This window comes from Balearica regulorum, chromosome 3 (assembly GCF_011004875.1).
Source record: "Balearica regulorum gibbericeps isolate bBalReg1 chromosome 3, bBalReg1.pri, whole genome shotgun sequence".
NCBI lineage: Eukaryota > Metazoa > Chordata > Aves > Gruiformes > Gruidae > Balearica > Balearica regulorum.
The window spans coordinates 39,342,814-39,369,488 of record NC_046186.1 but is presented as its reverse complement, the minus strand read 5'-3'; the positions used below and the strand labels follow the sequence as shown (position 1 = coordinate 39,369,488).

General features: G+C 41.3%; 1 long non-coding RNA gene across 1 annotated transcript in view; it reads right to left on the bottom strand.

Annotated features, from left to right (window-relative positions):
- The window catches only part of LOC142601260 (uncharacterized), a 33,414-nt gene extending 28,915 nt beyond the window's left edge, over window positions 1-4,499 (bottom strand). The window contains exon 1 of the long non-coding RNA XR_012834863.1: window positions 4,260-4,499. This is a non-coding gene — a long non-coding RNA (uncharacterized LOC142601260). The remainder of the gene's footprint in view (window positions 1-4,259) is intronic.
- Between the last annotated feature and the right edge of the window lie 22,176 nt (window positions 4,500-26,675).

Genomic DNA, 26,675 nt, shown 5'->3' with positions numbered 1-26,675 from the left:
CACAGAGTCCAGTTGGGGGCCATTCACACTAAGGGTTGATACTGGGGCCATCTGACATATGGGGAGAGTCCGAGAGAGCTGGCACTGTTCAGCACAAACATTGACATCACTTTACGGACTATACAAAATCATTGGCTGTATGTTAATGCCCTTCTGTCAACCCACTGTTTTATTTTGGAAAGACTTAACATCACAGCATGTAAAATATATAAGGGTTATGTAGACTAAGCAGGCTACAATGAAGACAATTATTGTTAAAAAAAGAATGAGATTTTAGGATTTGCAGAAAGGGAGGAGGAGTTGGTTGGTCCTGGAGGATACAGAACTTCTCACTTTCTGCTTTAATCTAATCCCATCTGTTTCATGACCAATTACTCATGGGCATTATCTTTCTCATGAACACATAAAGTTGTTTGCATGACTTCACCTTTGGACAGGAGGGCCATAAGGGTGGGGAGGCTTGTTTTGCTTTCTAGTTTTGGGTGGAGGAGGCCACTAACTCCAGCTGAAGGAGTTAATCCCTCATTGGTTTAAGTCTCTAAGAATTGGCTGTTCTGAACAACACATACCTCTGAGTGCAGTCATAGTTGGGTTAATCCATGTCACTTCTCACTTAAGCACAGACACTGAAGTACTGACAGAGTTGGTATGAGACTTTCAATGGTAGGAATTTTTTGGAAGATATTTTTCCACTAGTCACTTAGTAAAACCCAAGTAGTGCTTCAAGCTGATTTATATGCTAGAGATTCTGAGAAGGGTTGACCAACCTTTTATTTAACTTTTAAGCCTGTCAGAAACTGGGATCTTATAACCATAACTTATTCACTGGATGAGAGTTTGCATGCCTGGTTTCTTTCCCTCAAGCATCCCTAAAAAAATCCTGACATACTGAATTGCTTTTAGAATTAGCAAATGGCTAATTATACTTTAAGATAATGTCTTTAGTGGTCCACACATCGTGATAAATCTCTTGAGTTTTTAAAAGTATTTTCTGTACTAGCAGAAGAATCCCAGCACACTTTCTACAATCTCCATGTGATAAAACTGAAAATAACTCTTGCACAAGAAAATCAGTGGCATTAAAAGCAGGAGCAAAAGTCACTCACAAAACCTGCCTGAGGTAATCCCAATGTCAGTATGGAAAAATTCTCCTTTTTCTGAATGCTAGTTATGAAAACTTAGAGAGGAAAATTATGCATCTTTATATTTATTGCCATCCCATATGAGAATACGCTGTCATTACCCAACAGATAAGTATATGGTGTGAACAACATGGACCCTGTATGGAATCCAACATTGCGTTTCACTGGAGCAAGGATCTGACACTTACACTTTATAAGGAGAAACAGAAATCATGCAGCTTTCCCTGCTCCTTGTAAAAAAAGGATGGTCATGTCACTGTGTGAACAGGTATTTGCTAAGTATAACCATACTTTCATTCACACCTCCCCCACTCACCAAGAGAAAACCCAGCAGCAACTAACAACACATTTTTCCCAAATATATATCCTCTCATATATATATCTCTCTATATACACACCTGAGACTGAGTAATCTCCAGTCCTGGTAAACAGTAAAAGTCAAGCTTTTAAGCTACTTAACTTAATGGATGTAAATTGCAACTGAGTACAAAATTTCAGTGATTTTGCGTAGTAAATGTAAACAGCAAGGAGAAGACAAATGTTCAGATGAGAAATATCACCTAGCTGAAATACGGCCTTCACGGGCTTCACAAAAAGTGGCAGAAATGATAGAGAGAAAGTACCATATATCACAGGGAACTATTACTGTTGTCCATCTACATAATACCATCGTCTTGCTGGATTTCTTTTTTACCCTCTTGGTACTGGCAAGGCAAGTGACTAATATATTTAGTGTTATGAGAACTCTGCAAGGGAATGACATCACATTACTCAATTCGTCTCCTGTGTCCTCCGAGGAGTCAAAGGTCTCGTGTACACTCAAAAGAAAATCAAGTGACCTAGTCTGAAACGAAAGCACTTTCCAACATAAACAAAACCAAAGATCCAGTATTTTTGCAGTTATGACAAACTAATTTGAAACTTAACAGTTTGGCCCTTGCTTTGAATTAGTCATTTTTTATTTTATTTTTTGTTAAGTGAAAGAAAAATGCCAAATGCTGTCAAGCTATAAAACTTACTGGTACGAGATTTCTCTGTTAGATGATGTTTCCTACACTGATCTTATGCTGCCAACAACTAAAATACCTTTTAATGTGTTCTGGCTTTTAATGTATAGGACTGCCTGCGTCCCATATGTTTACCATTATCCATAGGCTCATCAGTCCCCTTTATTTTCAATAGAGGCAGTTGTGGAAGGAGGCCAGATTGTGCAGCAACACAGTTCCGGTAGTGAAATTAGCAACTGCACAATATTCCCAGAGAAGTAGTCCTGTTTGCTTCTGGCCATAAGCCTATTTCTGACACAAAAAATGTCCATAGGAAAGGGATTGTATGCGCATGTATGTTTGTAAGAGCACATGTGTGCTATATAGCATATACTACACACATTCACGGAGAGCACTTCACGTGTAGCTCAGATCTTCACCAGGTTGGGTAACCATTGGAGACTCCATTTCACAATGTAAGAAATCAAGGTACTGAGGTGCAGGGATGCCAAGTGACTTTCCCAGAGTCCTGCTGTGAGTGTGAGCCAAGCTAGAAGCGGAACATAAGGCTGCGGCTCTGCAATGTCCTGTCCCTGGTGGCAATAATGGCCAGAGGTATTTCTGCATCTCACTCCATTCTCCTGCTCTTCTCCCGGTCTCTGAGCTGCAGCACAATGCCCCTGCGGCTCTGCCACGACAGCTGTTTGTGGGGAAAAGCTGTGAAACAGGTCAGGAAAATGGCTTTAAGAAAAATCTTTTTTTTTTTTTTTTTTTTTTGGGGAGAGAAGGCATTTTGCAAATCCAGACCATTCGCCTGATCAGGGTCACTGTGTTCCTGCAAGAGCCGTTTTGTCAGCATAGTCTGAAAGCAGGGAGACGTTATAGGCAAGAGAGGATGAACAGGCAGGGATGCCATAAACCATCATTAGCACATCCATAGCCTAAATTATCCATACATGCTGATGACATCCATGTGGAACTCTGCAGAATGAGGCAGTAAATTGAAATTATCACGTGCCTTTCACTTACCTCACTTCCAATTCCCTGTCTGCTGTATAACATACTCTTCTTGTACTTTACTTTCTCTTAATGAACTATTACTAAAAAAAACCATAAACTCCTCCTATTCCCTGTACATGGAATATTTATCCTCAGCTTACCCTGTGTTTGGTCTTTGCATAAGCAATATTTAGACATGGACTGCTGGCACTCAGAGATGAAACTTGGAGTTTTCTTAGCAGAAAAAAACCCCATCTGTGGCATAAATGGTAGTTGCTGGCTTTGCTGGAAATGGTCTTGCTTAGGTGCGCCAAAGATAGAGTGTTTTTTCTCTTTAGGGATTGAAGGTCACTTTTTCAGGTGTTACCCAGATATGAGTTACAGTTATTCATCCTTTCATCCTTCCTCTCCAAAACAACTGAAAACACCATTTCAGGATGGCTGAGGCATGTGATTTTGCAGAGGAGGTAAGAAGAAAGCCTTGTAGATGTGCCATCCGTTCCTGGGACATAGTTGAGGGTAAGCTCACATCACCAAATTTCATCCACATCTAAGTTGGGTTAATACCCACTTCCCACATGCGCCCAGCAAGAAAATATACCCACAATTTTTATTGCCTTTACCCAACCTGATGGCATCACAAGAAAGTTTTTGGGCATGGAGAGGTGGTGCCCTGCACTCACCCCAGCCTGGGACCAGCACCACACTGCACAGATGCCAGCATGCAGAAAAGCATGTGTCAGAGATGGCTCCCAGATGTGTCCCATGGCCAGACTCTGCACCTGGATGCTCTGAGTGGGGTGGTGGGATACCTTACACGCAGCCCTGGAGTAAGGTATCTCCTTGACATCCTGCCGGTGCAGGAGTGGGCAAGCCCAGCATTGCCCTGGTCTGCGTCTCTCTGCTGCCCTTTGTGCTCCCCAACAGGCACATTGCCTCCACCTCCTCTTGCAGCTTAGAGTCCCCTAAAGCTGAAAGTACTTTACTGGCCATTACAAGACAGTTAAAGTCCATCTCTAGGTACTTCAATAACTGGGGACTCCAGTATAAGCCTGTAACCTCCATGCTTTAATCTAGCCCATAGCATCATCACTTTTCTCAAGCAGAATGAAAATAGATTATCTACCATTACCTTTTCAAAACTCTGGGTTGTTTTCCTTCTTCTCAGTTTCTTCACTGGATCTGTCTTTATCTCATTAAGCTTGAATTTCTCAAAGTCCCCACCATAATCCGACATACTTTTGCCTTTCCCTACTTAGCTTATCCAGGGAGCTATACCCATAGCATTGTAGGGAAAGGTGGTTTTAAGGTGTCCTGGTTGCTCCTATGCCGGTCATTTGGAGTTTGGAGCACGTACAGAGCAAACCTCAGCCAGCTGCTGTGGTTATGCTTGTTTTCTGAGTAACACAGTTATCATGTGGGCTTTTATAACCTCTTCTCCATGGCTCACCTCAGATGAGTCTATCATCTCCTGCCTCCCGGCAATGCAAGAAATGCTCCTCCTGCTTTGTTGTGTTCATACACAATAGTTTGACCTGGAGTTATAAGCATGATGTTTACATTTCCCAGGAAATTAGCCTCGTGGATCACGACTGGTTCCATCTGGCCTTGAAAACTAGGGGAGTATTACAGTTTTTTCTTAGGTGAGTATAGCCAACTTGCCTGTTCTGTCTGCTTTTTTTTTTTCCTCCTTTCTGGTGCAGAAATTGGGTAATTTGATTTTGTTTATCAAACATTCAAAATAAATGTTCATTAAAGATATGTTCAGCACATATTTAATGTACAGTGGATATATACTTGGGGGTGTAAATATAGTATTATATGTGTACATCTATATGAATGCATTTAAAAACATAGCAGGCTAAATTCTGATTTAATATAAGTCTGTGTATACAAGCCAGGATCCTGAAGTTCCTTGACAGGTGAAATCAAGCAAAGAACATTCTTATCTTCCCTGTAAGTAAGCATGGGTGAAGGGTGCTTGCAGAGAACAGAGGGATTAAATACTCAGAATGCTTTGACAGCTTTTCAGCCCTCCCAGTTTCATGTAGCTTTTAAGCACACAAACACCAGACCAAGATTCAGGATTACAGAGCTGGAGGAAAAGGAGGGTGCGCGTGGGCCAATGGAGGTCCCATTTCATTCCTTGTCCCCAAGTTCACGCTATTTGTGCTATGTCTCTGCATCCTTTCATGTATCCTCATGGATGTGAGATTAAAAGGGCTGGGGCTGGGTGATGGATGTGTGGAACAGAAGCAGAGTGGAGAAGAGACTGTTGTTGTACTGTGTGCATTTTAGTCCTGCTCTATCTGCATGAAGCCTGAACGCTCCCACTGGTGCAGATGGCTTCCAGCTACTCTGTCCTTTTGCTCTGAGCTTGAAAGCACAAGTGAGCAGTCAGCTCCCCAGCACCAGGAAGGAAAATATGAAGAGAGAAGTCTTCATCCTGCTGGATTCTGGAAAAAAGAAATTCATAATTTTGCAGAATGAAGTGGATGGAAACCTCCTGTACCTGCCATACTTGACCTGATCAAAGAAACTTCATGTGAATTAAGACAATAAGTGGTATGGTAGAAATGGGACTTGAATCCCTGAGCACTTTGGATGTGTCGCTACTATTGTACACAGTGAAGAAGCCACACGTGACACCCTGTGAGGTGATCCGAACGCTAACCAGACCTTCCAGATGGTTTTGAATGCTCTCAGCTGAGTGTGTTTGCTGGAAATGTGTCCTTTGGAGTACAGCCATCTTTTTTCCTCTGCTCCAAGTGCTGCTGGTGTGTTTGTTCACTTGTGGTGGTAGCCGTGGTACTTACGTTAGACACAGAAAAAGCAATAGGAATAACCCCTTAATGGTCAAATATGAATTGATGGGATATAAAGCATTTCTTTTTTTCTCCACATACTGTTCCAGTGATGATGGCAGTGACTTTGCACTGACTCATGTAGATATCATACAGGATACAGCTGTGGTGGAGGGGAAGAAGTACTATTTAAGTGGGAACAGTTATCCCTGGCATCCTTGGAGGTGCAGAGTTCCCTGCATTGTGGTTACAAACCAGGGCTATCCCTTGTCTCTGTGTAGGAAGGACAACTGAAATATGTCTGCCATCATTTGGGAAACCCCTGCATGAATAGAGTGATGGTGAATGCACACATAACATCATCTTAGGTAAGAGAAGCTGCTTCATTAGTGTCACATCTCCCTCTGTCCCCAATTAGTTCTTCACCATTGAGGTGTACTGCTAGGACCGATCAGTGTCATGGGAACCAAACAAGGTTCATCAGAGATTAATAGTTCAAGTATTTGCTATCATTGAGCAGCCATCCAGCTACATCTGCTACAGGTTTCTAGACCTTTCAGAGTAGAATGTTGCTGAACAAGACTGGCAGGAAAACAAACTTCTCGAAACATGCAATAGACCAGGAACACAAATCCTCATATGCGTTTGATATGGCAACTTAAGGAATGATACCAAGTATACTAGTTGAATTTTTCACCCAAAAAGACACTATTGTATGAAAAATATGTACATATAGTCCCCATTTATTTGGCTTTTGTGTACGCCAGCACACTCTGATCACCAAAATAAAATGCTAAGCAATAGGCAGAGGAGCCAAACCAGACTAAAATTATTGGAATGCTTGTTTCTGTTCTGTTCTTTAATTTGAATTTAGTTTTTCTTTGGGGCTGACAGTGAAATAACAGTCATAGTTATGGCACAAATCCAATTCTACTGTGAACTTTTCAAGACATATATTGCATCCCAGGGCACTGTCATCTATTTCACTAGATGTAAGGACATTTCACTGGTAGAGGGGTCATGGTGATACTTTGCAGGACACATGAGGGAGAAGAAAAGATGAGGACAAATAGGCTGATGACCAAAGATGTGTGGGGAAAAAAATGTTAAGTGAAAAAGCAAGGAGGCAAAACTTAAACATGATGATTTCAGTGAGATTCTGATAAAACTGATTTAAAAAATTGCTGATTTACCACCCATTACTTCTCACTTCTAATCCCACAACTCCCTTAATTAAAGTTAACTACATTTGTCCTAAACACGTCTAGAACATTATATATTTGAATCATGATTATATGATGAATATTTGATTTATGTTCATTGTATACTTGGAGAAAGTATTACAGACTCAAAATATGCCTAATAACAATTTAACTTACTGAAGACTTAAATTTGAAATATGACCTAATGGTGGCCAAAGGGAAAATTCAAAGACTTTGCTTAGAAAATTGAATTTTGCAGGACTTAATTAGTTGGGTTCATTCTTTTGAAAACTACGATTTCATTTTTTTTTAATGAGGGCTTCGAGTTCCCTTGTGTATTGTGGGACTACTTGTTTACCCAGAGAGGATCATGTGCTTGGCATGAAGAGTTAGCTGCAATAGCAACAGGCAAGTAAAGAAATATACATCAATAACACAAAATGTAGCCATCAGAGGGAAATATTACTAGTTGCTCTAGCTTGAGCTTGTGCTGGCAAGAATAAAAACAATAGCGTAATTTACAATGGACTGAAGTTGATGGATCCCGTGGAAGGCATGTGAAGAAGAATACATAGTGGAGAAGTTGAAGGCAGACTTTTCCTCATACTGAAATACACTGAGAAGCGTATGTATGTAAATGAGAAGGTGAAGAAAAGCAATCAGATATGACCAACAGTGACTGGCTGAAGATGATGGTCTGTATTAGCAGAACAAGACCTACATTGTACAGCTTTTAATGCAGAATTAACTTAGAAACAAAGCAGGATGGGATGTATCCACCTTGATAACAAGCTAGATCAATTCTTGAGATTGTATTTTTATATGCAAGAGAGGAGGTAAGGTAGAAGTTGCTACAATAGAGAGAAGATGATCAGATCTTGGATACTGTGAATGAGATGACAAAACGTGGGATGTTGTGGAAAGAGAAGATAGCAAGAAGTGATGAGAGTGAGACGGGAAAAAATGGCCATGACTAAACCAGAAAAATATCATTGTAGCCACAATGATACAAAAATTAAGAGCTACAGTTTCTGTAGATTCATTCACTCTTCAGGACATGTTTCCTTGTTTTCTAACAGCAGAAATCTCATCCAAACAAGTCTTCAGGAATTGCTGTATCTGTTTGACAACTATTTTTTATTAAAGTGTAGGCTTTGGGGTAAGTTTGGGAATAGACAGAAGAGTGTAAATTCTAATCTTAGCTTCCAGTGTTTCCTGAAGACTGATGGAGTCAGGATCCACTCAACCTTTTGGGGAAGGTAGTCCCACCTGGATAAGCTTATAGCATTTCTGACTATAGTGAGAAGGATGCAGCAGTTGTCATGTGCACAAAGCACATGGTAGATGCTGGGGGAAGGGAAAAGATTTTCTGCGTGTGTCTGTACCCCCTAAAGAGGGCCTTTCCTAGCAGTTCCCAGAGGGACAAATGCTCCATGGGTGTCCACAGAGTACAGCATGAAACCCAAGTTCTTAACTTCCATTCCTCTCCCAAAAGCCCTGAGGGACTTCAAGACCTTGAAATCCTTCAACCCAAAGCTTCCTCAGTCCTCCCCCATCTATCCCCACCTTGCTCCAGACATTGCATCAGATTATGTCTGATTACACGACTCCTGCATGTCCTTACAATCCTCTGCTCCCTCCCGTGCCCCCCAGTCATTCCCCTTTCTCTGACTTCTCTCTGCTGGCCTCATAATTTAGCACATGACATGTAGCTGTTGCTTTAGGTTCTCTCCCTAGGCCTTCCAAAATCCTCAGCATTTCAGGCCCATGTCCTCATCTCCCTATCACTCACACAGATCACCAGAACCTACAGCCAACACCCAGCACAACCAGCCTCCATCTGCCTCTCCTCACAGATAATACCTCAAATTCCAGACTCTGGCCAAACCATCCTTTCACTAAATAGTCCCCTAAACTCCAAGGACAGAGAAAGAGGCTATGTTAAAAAAAAAAAAAAAAAAACAAAAACAAAAAAAACCCAAAACCAACCCTAAAAAACCACTGAACATTTGGTAGCCCCAACCTTTGATTAAAAAATGTATCGTTCAATTCTTAATCATGCCTTAGCTGTAGCTTTCTTGTTTCCATAAAACATTAAGGCAGAAGAAACCACACAATGACTCACTTTGTTCTCATGGATACACCATGTAGATAACTGCATGTGTCTTGCTCAAAAACTGACACACTTCAAGGTTCGAGAGATTACTGCAAGCAGAGAACAAAATTAGCCAGAAGGTCTCTGTACTGTGAAGACATGACTAGGCAGGCTATGTCCAAATTATTCCAGTAGGCAAACCAGTACCATGAAGAACAGAAAAAGATAAAATATCTCTAGAGTTAAGGAAAAAAACTTAGAGGAAAATCCCTTCCTCACCCAAGCACACAGAGGAGCCCGACGCTGCGGGCTGAGCAGCTAAGCTTTTCCCAGAGGTTTGCAATACCACCTTAGCGTGCCGATCTGTCCTGTCCTTGCTAGGTCTGAACTCTGCCTGTGCTAACCAAGTATTCACCCAGTTTCTCAAAGGCTTTCCTAGGCTCTGTGCTGTTGCAGCCTTGCAGCTGTCTAGTTGAGGCTAACTCAGGTTGACACAAGGCAAGGTCACTACTGTGAGAGGCCAGAGCCCTTCCTTCTTCAGAGGAAAGCAAAAACAAATCGCAACATTCCCAGGTTTCATCCAGATCATAACCTATTAAGCAGTCTTTTGCTGTCTGTTCCTCAGAAACATGAGATTCCTTTAAATTGTTGTCTTAATGAAGAAAGCGAAGTGTTGTGAGATTAGTCCTCCTCCTCGCAATGACCATGGAAGAATGGCATGACCAGAGGAACCCATCAGCTCCCAGAATCCAAGACTAGGAAAGACCGTCAAGATCATGCAGGCCAGCCTCCTCCTTCACTTTGCAAACGTAGACCCAACCCATTTTGTTGCCAGAGGTGCCAGACAGTCATGCTTTTCAGAAACATTCCTAAGTTTACTGAAGTCTGTAGTCTTCTGTGGCAAAGTGCTCCCATATTTAATTACCCTTACATCTAGGAAGTTGCTTCTTATTCAGATTAAGTTGACTTTGTTGAACTCTGTCTCCTTGCTACTGGATATTGCTACATTTTTGTCAGCAAGTGTGAAATTCTGTTGTCCCGGAGGAGTCTTTCACAGTCATTTACAGATCAAAACCCAGTCTTTGACGTAGCTGGAACCTAAGCCATTAATTTTTTCAGAAATTAGGATTGTGTCCTCAGACTGCCTTTTGAAGCTGATAGGAAGCCACCAGAGGGATTTGAATATAGAGTGATGTGCATATGGTGGCCTGAACCATAGACATGGCGGATGCCTCCTTTCTATACCAGCTGGAGCCTGTGTATCACCTATGTATTTAGCTCAAGACACATGAACCACAGTAATCCAGCTTCAGGGAGGGAGGGAGTGGGGGCTTTGGTCCCACCTGGGAGGAAGGGATTACTTCCCTAACAAGCAGGAAGGGACAGGGTCTGACACTAACAGCACCTGGTCCATCCAGGTTCAGGGTGTACAAAGAGTTCAAAACAGTTTGGATTCAGCTTCAGCCCATGGATTCTCCTCTAGGAGAATGTCTGCATGTGTCCACCCCTGTAAGAGTGGCCACCACTGAGGAGGTGGACCTTTTAACTTGTCCACAGGAGGATCAGAGTGGAGTGCAGAGTCAAATATTGACTCCCTGAACACCACCCAGTTCCTTCAGGAGGAGCTTTCCTCCTCAGTGTCAGCCCAGCTCAGCTGAACCTGAGCATGGTCATCCAGAGAAGAGAGCAGAAATGAGGGCAGAAACTGAGATGCCAAGGGCAGTAGAGCAGAGAGAGAGTTCATGCGATTTCAGCACGGAGACAGTAAAAAAAGGCATGCGATCATTTTACAATACTAAGGAATAGTCAGTAAAGGAAAATGTGGCCATAGAGATAACCCCCAGGGACATCAACAGAGTGAGAGAGGAGGGAAGAAACCACAAAATAGCCTGAAGGCTGGGGGTGGCTGCTGAGCACTTTCAGCAGTCTCTGAGTTAGGCTCCTGTGTAAGGATTGTAATTTTTAACTCCAAGGTCCTCTTAATTTCTAAACCATAAACTGCCAAGGCTGCCCCACGGATCCACAGCATGAAACAGAAACCTGGTCCCTCTCTAGCCACAGGTGTATTGATTGCAGTACTGAAAAATCAGTTCCTTAATCTAAAAACCACCTTATTCTGGGGTGTGAGCAGAGGAACAGGGAACAATGTCTCCAAAATGGCTGGGATACCAAGAGCTTTCTGAGAAACAGATTAACAAAACACTTCAGTAAATAAAAGATTAAAAAAAAAAACCCAAACCACTAGTAAACTAGATAATACAGAGAAAATATTTACTCTAGAAACTTATATTAGCAAGTGGGAAATGCTTAGAATATGTGATCACACGAGGAACTTGCTATCTGCTAGACATTAGTGTTGAGGGATGTGAGGGGATTAGCAAGGAAGGTTATTGCAGCACATGTAATCTCTTTTATATTTCCAGGAAAATTGAGAGGTATAGGAAATTTTGAGGAAAAAAAGAGCAAATATGGTTACTACTCATCCAAAAAAGAAGAATGACTCTATTACTGTCCCACAAGAAAACACTTTAAATGGCTGTAGATAATGGACTGCTGAGCAATATCAGAGCTCATTGTAGACAATGTTCACTAGATATGTTTGACCATCAGAGGAAGGAAAAGCAGTAGCAATCATACTTGGAAATATGTGTTTGGCCCCCATGTTTTGCAAAGTAATAAAGCTGTCTCAGGCACATCTAGTTCTCACAGAGACTGAGGACTTGACAAAGAGCGGCAGATAAAGAAATGCAGTAAAATGGCAAAATAAGGAAACTGTCTAAGGGTTCAAATCAAAAGAACAAAGTACTCTAGCTTAGCTTATTTGTGCAGCTTAACTGCACACTCACAGCATGCAGAAAAAAAAAAAAAAAGCCAAGTAATACAGTTTAGCATCAACCACAATGAATGTGGAGGTCCTACCATGAATGATGATAGGTCCAGACCTGTTAAATACTTTCTGTCATGATTTAGGAGAGTGAGATACAAATATTTTATAAGAAAGGACTGAAAAGGTTATGACTGCATGAGGCTCTCTGCAGTATGGATGTAAAGAAGACAGGAGAAGAGAGCAGATGTTTGGAGGTCAAGGAAATTTCTGGGAATCAGATATCTGTAGAGGTAGCCACCAGGCAAGGAAAATTGAGCTCCTGTTAATGACCTCCAAACATCTGCTCTGCTCACTCCCCTGTTTAGTTTCTACTATGATTTGGGGGATGTCTTATGCAACCATGATTTGTCATCAGCAGTTTAGGGGGTTTGGCTGACTTCCAGTCTCTGTTTCAAGTGGATTTTTCTGCTATGAAGTTTTTGCTGTATGCTTTGCAAATGATTATCAATATCTAGTCTCATCTTTCTTAAAATAACATTCAATTGTTCTCCTGCCTCTGTTTGCTTCTCCTTATATGACAACATTTTTTCTAAAAAGGTTTTCTTAATGTGTTAATCTGGTGAAGCAGTGTAATTCTGAGATAGCAGGTTTTGCTGTTACCAGGTAGACAAAATATCTGGCCCAAAACTTGTTTCACTATGTTGACCACCAACCCAAATTAGAAGTTACCTCAGAGTGCTCTCTTGTACTGGTCGGTCACCTGAATGTAATGAAGCTTTACATTACAATGCTGTATAAGATTCAGTGTCCACAGCCAATGATGTGCCTTCTGTATCTATCCTGCAGGATAAAGAAAAAAACACATCAATTTTCTCAATGTGTAAAATTTAATTTTATACTGGTAGAGATGAGTAAACTGGTGGAAGGGGAGGTGGTTTTTCTTTAGTGGTTTAGTAAAACCTCATCAGTCAAGGAACTGGCTTTATGAAATATTGGATTGGCTTTTTGAATAAAATGTCCCGAGGCTGGCTGGGAATGGGTGGGCAGCTTTGGTAAACTGTTCTGGTTCTGTTGCAAGCTGGGATTTTTCTCCCCCTCTCATTTATATAAAAAAGGAAACAAAAGTTCAGCCATGTCTTTTTTAGCATAGATGACTTTATATGACTAAATAAGCAGGAAACTAAATAGCAGTCAGATGGAGAACATGAAATGTGAGGCAAATATCATATAGAACTAAGGAGACAGTCATGGAAGCACAAAGCAGCAAGTAACAGCTCTTCAGAAGAAACAATTACAGTAAACAGCTTGTTCCATGAGAGTAGAGCTAAACAAACGGGATTTCCCACAAAGTTTTGCCCTATGTCCTTTAATATCTTTTCCAGCATTCTCTCTCCCTATTGTCCTCTACCATTCAATAGCCCTCCTGCATCTGTTTTCCTAGTGAAGTGGCAGCATGTACTGTGGCAGGTCCAGTGCTGATGGGTCAGACAACACATGGCCACCTCAGGCTCACTTATGTTGGTGGAGATAACAAATGAGATCTTCCTCCTCTGTTTAGATACCTACATTTACAATGATTTAAGGCACTTTGTATCTCTGAGGCATCCAACCATCTCTTGAATTCCTTTGAAATTGGTCTGCTCTTTTAGAGGGGCTGACATGTGTGGAGCCTTTATCAATTGACAGGCACAGGTAGAAGTTGAGAATGATGTGTAGGTAGGCATAACATGCCATCACATAAACATCTTGGGCAGTTCAGCTAAATATGTATGTATGCTCAATAAGAGAATATATGCAGACAGAATTAGAGGAGACAGAAAAGAAGACACTGAGATCCAAATCTTGTGGAAACAAAAAGTCATTTGCATTGTTGCAGAGGTCAGGTTACGGCAAACAGAAAAAGATTAACTACTTCTAATGAGAAAACTAATTTAAATTTAGGTCTCATCTAATTTAATGAATGATACACTATTTAAAACAAGAAGCTGTGGGACAAGGTTCCACATCAGAATAAAAGACACCATATAAATAGCCGTCAACAAAGCTGATCATTCTATGTGTGCTGCAAACTGCCCATAAAGCAGAAGACTGGTATGTGCAAGGACTTGGAAGGTAAAAGGTGAAGGACTTTGAGCAGATGGAGGAAAAGAGAGAAGACAATAGCATGGAAAAAAGCATGGGAATGTTTTGCTGAAGAATGAGGGCTTTGGCTGCCATGTTTACAGCAGCAGATACTCAGGGAAGAGGCACTGCAGTTCTGCAGGACTTCATGGGTCCCAAGATTTTGACATCCGATTCAAAACACTTTAGGATATCATTAGAAAGATGGCATATGGCTCATACTTACCAAAACAGGTGAGAAGTAGTGCAGGAACTTTATGTGCTTGAAAGATATGTGTCTCTCCCCTTACAACTGGACTTGCCCAAGCACTATTTTCACCCTACCTTTGCTCACAGAACTGAAGTTGAAGGCTGCTTAAATTAGTCTCTTGAACTTCGCTCAGCGGGAAGTTCCTTGGCAACCAGAAACTGGGGGAAGTTCACCTAGGTGTAATGCTCCACAGACTTTTATTTCTCCTCATGTAAGTCCTTGGAAAGGAAAATTTTCTGTCTGAATTTAATTTAAGATATTTTGTTGATTTGAGTTTATATTTTTGAAAATCATGTTCTCCTAGCAATGTTTTCTTTGACATCATAAAATTTTGAACTGTTTTCAAATTGGATTATTCTTTTTTCAGATACCACTATTGACACACATTGAAGGAATTTCAGTGCCTGCCTTCTACAGGTGTCAGCACCTTGTCTCTGTGTGGAATTAAGTCATTAGAGTTTGAAGTTGAGAAAGAGAGTTACAGCAAGAAAAGAGAAGTTACGCATTTTAGGCTCTGGATAGTCCCGCTGAAATCAAAGTATTGACTCATCGACTCATGGAAGAACTGCATCTTATGATGGACTTGGTGATAAAACATGATTAATCTGAACCATGAGCACATCTTTTCCTTTCCAGCATTTTAGGTTATAACCCTTATAATCTCTCAGTGAAGAGACAACTTTCAAGAGAGACTTCTTGCAGGAACTTGTTGTGGGAGTCCCTCACTCAAATTTGGCCATTCCATTCACTATAGGAGGAGCTTGCTTAGACTGGACACTGAATTTTGACACAGACAAACTTAGGCAAAATGAATCCCACTGTTAAAATGTGCAACAGTTTTGCTGAGGAAGGGACTCTGTTCTCTAAAATGCTAACATTCGCTACAAGGTGTTTAGAGAATATGGGACTGAAGGCACTAAGCAGTGTCGAGTTAAATAAAACCTATGAAACATAATGAAAGGGAGAGAATTGTTTCTGAGTGAGAGATTCAGATCTTCTTGGCACTGGGTCAGTCACCTTTCAATATAATCTTTTAGGTGAAATATCTTGCTATAGATTTGTTAAGAGAAGTGCCAAATTTGATATGCTTTGAAGGCTAGATAGTATGGCCAATCTCCTCTTCTTCATTAACGGTTTCAGGTCTTGCCAGAAATAACTGCTGTGCAAAGGGAGAACACTCTTCAGTATGTTAAAATTAGCTAGAATAGGGTGCCTCCTAATCAAACTTTGTCCTGAATTGCCAAATGATGTATAGTTGTTTGTGTTGTAGATAACGCTCCAGTGGGGACTACACTAAAATCCCTGAAAACTCATATTATGCAAGACCTCTGGCTGAACTTTAACTCTGTGCTTAGAAGTGAGAGACTGGTACTATAAGCCACCCAGATTTACATCAAATACTGTAATTTTAATGGTACACTTAGCTAACAAAGATTAGCTTAGATTAAATGAGCAATAAATTCCCACCTCTACAAAATGAACAAAACAACATTTTAGAATAATGTAATCTTCATTTGAGGCCACCCTCAGAGGTAATGATGGCAGAAAAGGGACAAAGTGGCCATCTAAACATTGGTAGGATCCTAGTACTTTTTGCCTTTGTGTGCAACAGATGTTTCTGTGAATTGGTCAGTTGTATCATATAAGCTATAAAATAAAGACAGAAGGCTTAACAAATAATTGGCACAGACCCAACACTTAAATCAGCTTCAAGTAGTATGAGAAATGATGCTGCTTTGAGGGCAACTATAAGGCAAATCTATTCTGATGGAGCATACCTATTCAGTTTTGGCTGATTGCTGTTTGAACTCCCCTTGCTTACAAGTACATTAGGGAGTATATATTTCAAAAAACATTGCACAGCATTGTTAAGTACTCTGCATATATTTATCCTGTCAAAATGTTTGAAGTTACAAGCCACATATGAGTTTCTGATTTCTTTCCATTTTTAATATGCCCCATTGGAAAATGTCAGTGTATCCATACATTGCACTTGTAGTGCCATTCCAAACCTCTGCAACATTTGCATTAAGTAACAGAGAGTCAGAGGCTGGAGCAAACATATCCAGAGCTGAATACTTGTGCAAAACACCCTTTATCTTCTCTATTCTTTCCTGAGGTCTCCAAAGCCTCTTTCACCATGCTGCTGCTCAGTCCCGGCTCATTTCTATTCTTAGATTGGTCAAAGAGTACTCTCCAGACCTGAAGTTTCAGAGGAGTCCTGGAATGGAGACTTGTACGAAGGGTTTCAAGCTGGATGAAAGCTGACCTGTACTGATTCCCTCCAGCTTCCTGGAGAGGGAGAAATACCAAAGGTCTCCTCATGCATTTCAAAATGTATCTTTTCCTTCTGCTGAGGAGAGGCCCTAGTACCCAGTAGTGCTTCCATTCTTGGGACTGTTTCAGAGGAAGCCTCTTCCTTAATCCCTCTGATCCCACTCAGCCTGGGTTGCCTTCTGTCTTTAAGGGAGGGCAGAGCATCTGTGGTGCTCTCTGATGGAGTTATGCCTCCAAAGAACTCTGTTGATCTCATATTGCTTTAAATTATAAAGGTGATCCAGAGCCTAATACCATGCACAAGTTCAATCCCCACCTCATACCCCACACTCAAACTGCTGTCATCTGCAGCACGTTTGCATTCAGCAGGCACCCTCTGAGGCCCCTCCCCAGGCTTGCATTGGAGAAAAAAACTCTAGACAGAAAAAGAATGAATATTGGAATATGATGTCACAGAATCCCTATTAGATCTCATGTATGCCTGTATTATGACTCTTTTCTTTGAATTAGAGCCATCAGCCATCAAATCTGGGGTTTAACACAAGAGCAATGGAGAGCTTCTAGGCCCTGAAGACTACAGCAGCTCTCCTCTGTAATAATATAAGCCATCATAAGGGTTTCCTTCCTGTGACCTGATCTTTCATTCACTATTGCTTTTGCTATTAGCTATTTGCTATATTATTTGCTATCAGCTTTTACAGTTGCTATTTTGCTTTTATTTTAAATTGTTGAAGAACCATTAAGACAAGTGCACTATTCCAGCAGCTACCAAAACCCAAAACAGTGGAAGAAATAGTCTTTGTCGTCAAGTGATACTGCTGTGGAAGTAGTTTACTGCAGGAGATTAAAGTTAAGTGGAGACTGACTGCCTTTAGAACATGTTCTTTTTCAAAATTTGAACATATGAAAATTCATGTGCATGGAGCATGAGAACAGAGGTGGGTGACAGACAACTATCTGTTGATATTTCAGCCAACAGCTCTTCCTGCACCAAGGGAAGAAAAAGAGCAAAAGACTCCACGAAGCCTGTTAAGCACTGTCCTTTCATTCTGGAAGACACTGAGAGGCTACAGGGATGGATGAAGAAAGATCTAGAGCAGATAAATGAGTGGTGACTTAGCATGAATTGGCTTTAATGAGTGAAATAGATATTTCCTTCCTTGCAAGCAAAAATAAAAAAGGCTTCACTTTTTCTTGATACACAAATATATTTCCTTATTAAACCTCAAATGAGGAAATGCAAGCCTTCCCTGGTGGATGCCTCACAAAACACCCCAGGTGATGAAGATCTCTTTCTGAACCACTCTGACAATCGTTTCTTCACCCACAAAAAGCATCAAAGTCACCCTGTTTCAGCAGAGAGCCGCCTGCATAGGTGGGGTTGCCACGTACTCCTGACTGTGAGAGACACATGGGTGGCAATTCCTTCCAGAACATCATCCATGCGTGCACTGTAAGGTTGAGGTGTGCATGAAGTGTTGGATGATTGTCTGTACAGAGGACATGTAGTAACACTGGCTCTTCCAGAAACAGTGGATTTATTATGTATCTACCATGGAAGTGGTCAACACTTCCACATTAGAAATGTCTGGTAATTCCTGATATTCAACAGCTTGTTTATGAGCTACTGCTACTGTTCTGACTAGCTAGAAACACTTCAAAATATCCTAGATGTATATGCAAACTGGTGTCATTACACTTGGATGCCACACTGGGGGGGGGGGGAAGGAAATATGCAAGGAAATCTGGATTTCTCTACCTGCACAATTTGAGCTAAAAGCCTGATTCCATAGGAAGCAGGGGCAGAGCTCCCAACACCTTTGATAAAGTCAGGATTTAACCTTGGGCATTTACTTGCTAGTTCTCATCTCTTAGCCTTAGAATATGCTTAAAGCACTTAGAGCTGGAGCAAGCAAAGCTGAAAGAGACAAGGCTGGCAAGACAACACGAGTGAGAATTTCCTGGTCGGTCATCCATATGCACAGGAGCAAAGCAGCCCTGGTTGGAAGTGTCATAACATCAGACACAGAGCTTCAAATTCAGCCCTGACAGAAGTGATGGGTAACGGGGTGGGTTAGCACTATGGCTTCTACAAATTCATTGGTGATTTCTTGTTACCACAGCAAAAGGATGGTAAGATGAAACCCAGGGTGTGGTGGCAGTGTGGGTTAAGAAACCTCAATGTATGTCCAAAGGCACATGGCAAGCCTGACTATGGATTGGTAACCAAGACCACCACCGGCCATCCTTGCTCTAAATCAGTTCCTGCTCATCTGGACTGGTAAATCAAAGATAGTTGCATGGGATGCTAGCCATGCTGGTGCCCTGTCGGCCACAGAAAATAAGGTTCCTTATCCAGCCTTGCCTGCCAAGACAGCTGGTCTCAGATGGGTCCTGGATAGGTGAAACTGATTTCCAACATTTCCAAAGTGCCTTAAATACCAGCTGCATGATACGCTACAACTGCATCATAATTAGAAAAGCATCAATGCAAAATGCTCTTATTCCCTTGGCATTGAAGAGTTTTGGCTGTTCTCAAAGTATTTGCATTTATGTCCTGAAATAAACAAGAAAATATTTTTAAAAGAAAGAGTATGTGTATTTTATTACTTAAATATAAGCTTTATCATCTCCTTATGAATCTTGCACTGATTCATTCTTCCCTTGCTCCATGAGTATATAATATTGATTATATTACATTCCTGCAAATGCCTGGAAAAGGAGGAGTTAATGCATCATGGAAAATAACTTTGTGTGGAAGACATTTATTTTATTTTTATGAATCTGGCTCTAAGACTCTCTCTCTAACTTTAAAATTACTATCACAGCCAGATTGTGCATCAAAAAGATCCCACTTAGCAGAATATATGATCTCAAAAATTAATATCTGTTAGATTGTTCATATAGAGTGCTTTGAGAAATAACTTCTCACAGATGGAAAGCTATAAAAATGGTGTTCTGCTATCTTGTAGTTTGAACCACAATCTCAGAACATATGAAATATTGATATTGAATCAAGCTGTACCTGGTTCCTCTTGAATGAATTCTTCCAAGTCCTTGAACTCTGTTCTAGTACTGTTTCATTTTAGGCTGGAGTCCAATGGAAAAAAAACAACCACACACACAAAAAACCCCAAACCACCCAACCAAAAAACCCAACCTTTTTTCCATGAGCAGAGGCAAATCAGGAATGACATACTGTTTTCTAACCAGCCTATTTGATATTATATGCTACCTTTGAAGAGAATCGTTATAATAAAGTATAATGACATGAACGGTCACACACATGAACATTTACTTGGTGTGAAGTGTTTTCACTGTCCTCCCTACAGAATAGATATGTCTTGACAAAGAGAGATGGCATAGAAAGCCATGCTGACATTTTTAGGTGATGGAATAATGAAAATAGATGTTCGTTACTGCTGGCTTTTTCTGGAGAAGATTCTCTACTGACATTCTCAGTGAAAAATGCTGACATCATCAGTAGTCTATCTGTGAACAGGGAGTTTTGCTCTTGGAGTCTGTCTCTTCGTGCACCAATTCAGTCCTGCACAGTTTTCAGAGTATACTGCAAGGATGCTTTCAAGCACATTGCCTTTAAATCACTGCTGAGGCCACACCAAAAGTACCAGTATACCATTTCCTGGAAAGTTTTCAGTGCTCTCTCCAGGTGTTCCTAACTTTCTTAATAACAGTAATTCACAGTGTCAAGATCCCATTAGTTACCAGATGGATCATTTAACCAATCACAGAAAGCATCCAGCATTGACCTCAGTGATCCGTGTTTCCTGATCAGTCTGCTGCCTCGTGCCTTTTGATCTTGAGCTGCAGTTCGATTGTGACTTCTTGTGAACAACAGCACAAACACCGACACCTAACACATCAAAGTCCACTCTTAAGCTAACAGATACCCTGGAGAAACAGTGGTCAGAAAATGCTGCTCTCTGCCATAGAGTTTACATGGGGTCATTATATCCTGCTCCTTTTTTTTTTTTTTTCTTTCTTTTTTAATAAATAACTCTTATGGAGTAACTTGTCCCAGGCAAGCTCTTGTTTAGTTCAGCTCAGTATAGCAGACCATTTACAGGTATATTACTTTTATTTTCCATACCTTTCTTTTCTACATATTTATTATCCCTCACCTAATAAATCTTTTATCAAGTTATACATAAAGCTTGGGTTGATTTAGAAAAGGGTCTGTGGCAGGTTTTACAGCTGAACATCTCAAAAGTGCTATTTTATCACTACCGGATTTTCCATATAACTGCTAATACCTGTTGGTCCCTTTCTGCAGCCCAGCAGCTAGCTGAAGCATGCTCTTTGAGGGCACCCTGACTGCTTCTCCCAGTACAGCCACTCCTTGCCCAGTTCAGGACTCAGCGGCTTGAACAATGCTCACAAAACTTGATGCTAAAACTGGTGCTAAAGGCTGTTCTTCAGGAAGCATTTGTTTGACAGGTGATGCTCCTGCAGGTCCCCGCAACAGCAGCAGCAGAGGTGGGAATTGCATGTCCATGTAGCTCAGGTTGGGCTGAGGGCCATTCGGAGCAAAAGCTGGCCACCTTTCCCTGCAGGAGGTGGTCATGAGAGCTGGCAGGAGGCACCAGACCACCTCGCTGCGGAGCAGCCTACCTCTCCGCTGTGAACGAGCCCAGGGCACTCCTCTTAGTCAAAGTTTGGTGTCTAAAATCAGACGGGTTAGTGTTTTCTAGGCAAAGAGCTGCGGTGCCATTCGAATGAGTGATGGGTCTCAGCCTGCGGATTGCTGGAAGTTGTACACTACTCTGAAAGGGTCTGGAAATTGTAACTGAGACAGGCAACCTCCTGCTGCCAGAAAGCTTACCTTTGTGGTGAAGGGCACATTCCCTGAAAAATTAGAGAGCGGGCTGTGGGCTGAAAGGGTTGACTACTGCTGGATGAGAGGTACACCTGAGCTACCATGCAAGGTATGAAGTCAAACTTTCCCAATGCTCAGAGGTGCTCAGCCCTCAAACACTGATCTGTAAGCTGAACTCGGACAGCCTTGCACTGCAGATGAGAGGTAACATTTTTTAAAAAGGTCGTTGAAAAAGAATTAGGGTCTCGCAGGTATTGGGCTCCTTTAGATCTACATTAACATCTTTTCTCTGTGTCCAGCCAGACGTCACTAATGCATCACAGCTTTTGACTTTAGAGGAAGCTGAATGCCCTCTGCTACAACTTGCCCAGGAACCGCAAGAAACGCCAAAACCCAGTCCTTGTGCTCTGCCACACGGCCATGGGGTCACGCTGGAAAGCCATGCACGATGCGTGGGTGCTCAGGCTGGTCAGAATCCCCTTGCTGCCTTTTATGACCATGCAAAAAGGGGAAAACAGAGGCAAAGCAAAACAAAAAAGGAGGTCAAATGCAATGATTCCCTGGTCTTTCTCTTTTTTCCTTCTGTGGAAATAAAAGGGAAAAGATAGGAACAACAGGCAGGGAACATTCAGTCTTGGATTCTTATTCACTTCATTTTTTATATTACTGTTCACTTCAATAATACACCTGTTGCCATGCTAATGCACATTCACATCATGGGTTTGTTGATTTATCTGAGCAAGCAAGCGAGCAGCCTTTGGGATTGATGGTCCAGGTTTGCCCCACTGAACTTCAGGAACCACAAGTTGCATGTGGGCTAGGAACACACTTCCCTGTAGGCAGTGGAAAGTGAAAGATCTCTCCAGAGGTGATTCAGGTCTCAGATGGGCTGACTCACCCCCTGGAGATATCTCACACGATTTCCTGAGGCTACACAGAGAAAGCAGAATAATGTGCTTCAGTCAAGTGCCCAAAGTTGGCATTTGTTACCTGCTCTGCTCTGCCAAGAGAGCCAGGGACATGCCCCCGGAGACCAGAGCGGCTTTCGGCTCCCCAAGGTTGCGAGCTCACATCCACTCGGCCAGAAGAGGATGTGAAATCCAGCCTCACTGAGCTGTCTGGAAACAGAGCTGTCTGGAAAAGCATTAAGGAAGGGCCTTAAAACCTGTCCACTGCAGCAGGTTTAGATTAAAACAGGTATGTTGCAGGCAAACCCAAACCCACTCAAGTGGCTGGAGGCCCCGTCTCCCACTCAGCTTGCACAGAATATATGCCTCGCACTGACCATTTCATGCTAAAAACCAACCCTGGTGCTGCTGGACTCCCATCTCCACTATAGATCCCACCAGAGCTGCTTTTAGCAAGTGGTAGCTATTTGCTCTGCAAAGCAAGATCTGTGTCGAGCCTGCTAATTGATGGACGATACAGAACCATAGATAATCCTTTTTTATTTCTGATTGCATGCAGTGGCACGGTGGTGGGAGTTGACCAGTTGACCTAGTGGTAATGCTTGCAGAGAACCTCTTCCCGCCCACGCATTAAAAATTGCCCGATGTAGACACTTCCACACAGTCTTGTGAACACTTCACTTTTGTTCTTTCTTGTTTTGTTTCCCTTAATCTAAAAGAAGTTACTCAAACTGAGAACATATTGTTGCTCTTTGTGTGTGAAAAACATAACATAGCAACTTGTCTTAGCATTCTAATAGTTTCACGATGTGCTTTTAAACAATGTCAAACTTGTTCAAGACTCGTGACATTTGAAGTTGGCAAGTAAATCTATGTTTATTTTTTTTTCAAAAGCGAAACATTTTAGAAATAAAATGGTTGCCTTTATTTCAAAGGAAAATATTCATCTCTGTTTTTTCTGTTTTCTTTTTTTTTAGACATAAAGTGCTGTGTATGCAGGATTATTTTTATTTTGTATGTATGTTGCAGTGCTCAACATTTTAATTGCCGCTTCCTCAATAAAACTATTGGAAATCTTCCATCTTGCCATTAGCACTTACAAAATAACTGTTAACAATATGTTATCCAGACACAGAAACTTTATAATTAACATTGGACTAGTCTTCAAAGTCTAGTGACTAAAATATATCCTATAAAATTACTGGACTTCATTCAATGCTATTCTGTTGGTTTAATGTTCAATAAATGTGTTGAGGGGAGATATTTGGCAACATGCGTTAGTCTCTCTGGCAGAGAGAGTGACTACAATGGGGTTTGGTCTCTGCTCTATGGCAAGAGCACCAAGGCTCTACTAGGCTGCTGCGCAAACACTGAAAGGTTGCTGCTGGTGTGAAATAACGTAGCTCCCAGACACACTGCTGTGCAATCCTTCAATGCGACGCTCCTCCCTTGTCAACTGACAAGAAATTGGACGGTTTTCACATAAGCAATAAAACACAACAGGCAGTGTATTTCTGGACCATTATAGCACAACTGGGGTAGTGTCAGAACTCAGAAGGCTGAAGGCCAAGCGTCTCAACTACGGGAGAAATACAAGATTGGCTCTGAAGTGTCTTAATGCTATCCCAAAATGGAATTTCTACAGTACATTAAATAAGGAGGAACATTTAGACCTGTGCCTTTAACACAGACATGGACATGACATCATTGGCAGCTAATTAAGACTTATTCCAGCCAGAATTATGCTGCAGCCATAGCAGGCCATTGCACTGGTAAAGAGTTTGGAGGATGGGATAAAAAGGATTGGAATGCACTTTCTTTTGGACTAAAATATGAGAAAGGTATCATAATAGATTTTTTAGAAAAAGAAGTTTTGTAGGATCAAGGTCATTTAAAGCTGTATCTCGAAATAATCTGGCCATGTGAACCTCTTTCCCCATGGGAAACATCTGAAAAAAAAAACCCCTCTGCCTAGTTTTTGAGACAAACAGGACTAATGGACCAATGGACATGTGGATGCAGTCCTGTAAGTTATTTTTACTGGGGTATAGCTCTGACACGAGGAAACAGTCCGGTTGCGTTTAACACTCTAGATGCTCGTAGGGAGAAGTGGTCACTGTCCCAGTATACTTTCAGTCCTTTATAAATACGAAATACTTCACATGCCAGGTGCTATCTGTGCCAGGAGCTGCCATAAGCAAGAGTCAGGCTGCCCAGAGCTCCCACCTAGCAGGAAAAGTTGGAGTCAGAAGCAAAATCCTTGACCTTAGAGCCACAGGACTCCATGGGGCACAGAGGAAAGGGGCACTGGAGGGGTGCCAGGGAGCTATGTACAGCTCTCCCAGCCCTGTAGGTCTTGGCCTGTGTGGATCTGAATTCATAAAGAGTAAAATGCCTAAGTATGCAGTATAAATGTTAATACAGAGTTTTGCTGTATCCAAAAAGCAGAATTCCCTGATTTCCAGACTACTTTACTAACTCTACAGATAGCAGGCAATATGAAAGACATAACTGAGCGTCTGTGGCAGACTTTCCTTCAGAAAAGAAGCCTTACTATAAACTATTTTCTTATACTCTCCCTGTTCTCTGCTCACAGGTCATCTGGTGAGGCCGCAGGCCAAAGTAAGGGCTTCAGTGGAAGAAGGGTTGCCAGGGCATGGCTTTCATCTTTCATGCTCTTTGCACACATGAACATTTCCTTTCTGTCAACAATCCAGACACCCAGTCAGACCAACTGTTTTCAAATTGTTTTTCATTGTCTGAGCAGGCCTGGTCTCTGCAAAATGTGATTTTTTTCAGACCTGTCACATGCAGGAGCAGACATTTGAACAAGTGGTTGGGTTGCTGAGGGGAGACGTTTGGGCTCAAAAATGTCTACTAGGACACAGTGCAAGCTCCTATCACCTGGACATTTCTCTGCACCAGGTCAGTGGGCTTGTTCTGTTCAGCAATCTGCTAATAATATAATCTAATAATACACTTGAAAAATTAAGTTGCAGATCATTGTTAGGGTGGCTGAGTTGTTATATCATGACAGTCGCGTCTCAGATGAAAAATGTCAAAATTTTTTTACGGAAAATATCCTTTGCTGATTCACTGTTGAGCATTAAGGATGAAAAAAGCAAAAGGATTTTGGAGGACATCTTTCCTGTGCATTTTTTTGCCATCATCACATAGTTATCTATCATAAGATCAAAGAAAAGAGAACTATAAGGGACACTAAGAAGTTGATTCATCTCTGCCGTGGAAAAAGCATATATTTCTATGTACACCATTCATACAATTTGCTTTTCTAACCTGTTCTTGAATACCTTTCATAACGGGCTTCGCAGTTTCCCTAGACAATCTATTTCAATACTTGTTTGTTTATTACCATAGAGACAATATTCTTACTGTTCTGCTACCTAAGATAATTTTTCCTTGTTTAAATTACCTCCTTTTTTATGTGCAAAGGGCAGGGGAATTTTTTTTTTTCATTCTTCTTGCCATTACTCTTATGTATCTGAAGGCTCTTATCACAATCTCTTTTTATTCTTCTGCAGACTAAACAGTGTAAATTCCTTCAGCCATTACTTGTAAGATGCAATTTTAGACCTTTGTCCACAGTCAGTGCTCTCCTCTAGTCTCCATCTACTATGACTTTTTGGTGTGCAACACCCAGGGTTTATCCACACTGAATAGAAGGATGATGCCTTAGGTCTTACAGGTGATATTCCTGTACAACTGCCTTCTTCTGCGCTCTGGGATTGGGAGGCAGAGAGAAGAAATGTGAATCTTTCACACTGTGACCGGGGTAGATTCTTTTTTAAGACAAAACATTTTTGTGATCATTATTCAATAAAACCATTTTCATTTTAAAGTTCATTTATTTTCATGAACATTTGTGTGAATACTCACAGAAGGTGAATGCAACTGAGGACACAAAGGCAGCTGTAACAAATTCAGACAAATATTCCTAAAATCAGTGTAAGTGTAGTCTCATTCTGAGTTAATAGACATACCCTTCCTTATGACAATGCAAGATGATAAATTATTCTGCAGGTTTGATAAGAATAATGGTAGATACTCATTAAACTGGTAATAGATGTACATCATATTGCAGTTTTAATGATTTAAGAAAAATGAGGCAACACTTATAAAGAAAACACAATATCTCTTATGCACTAACTGCTCTAAGTGGGAGGGGGAGAAAAACAAACAAACAAACAAACAAATAAGCCCAGCAAC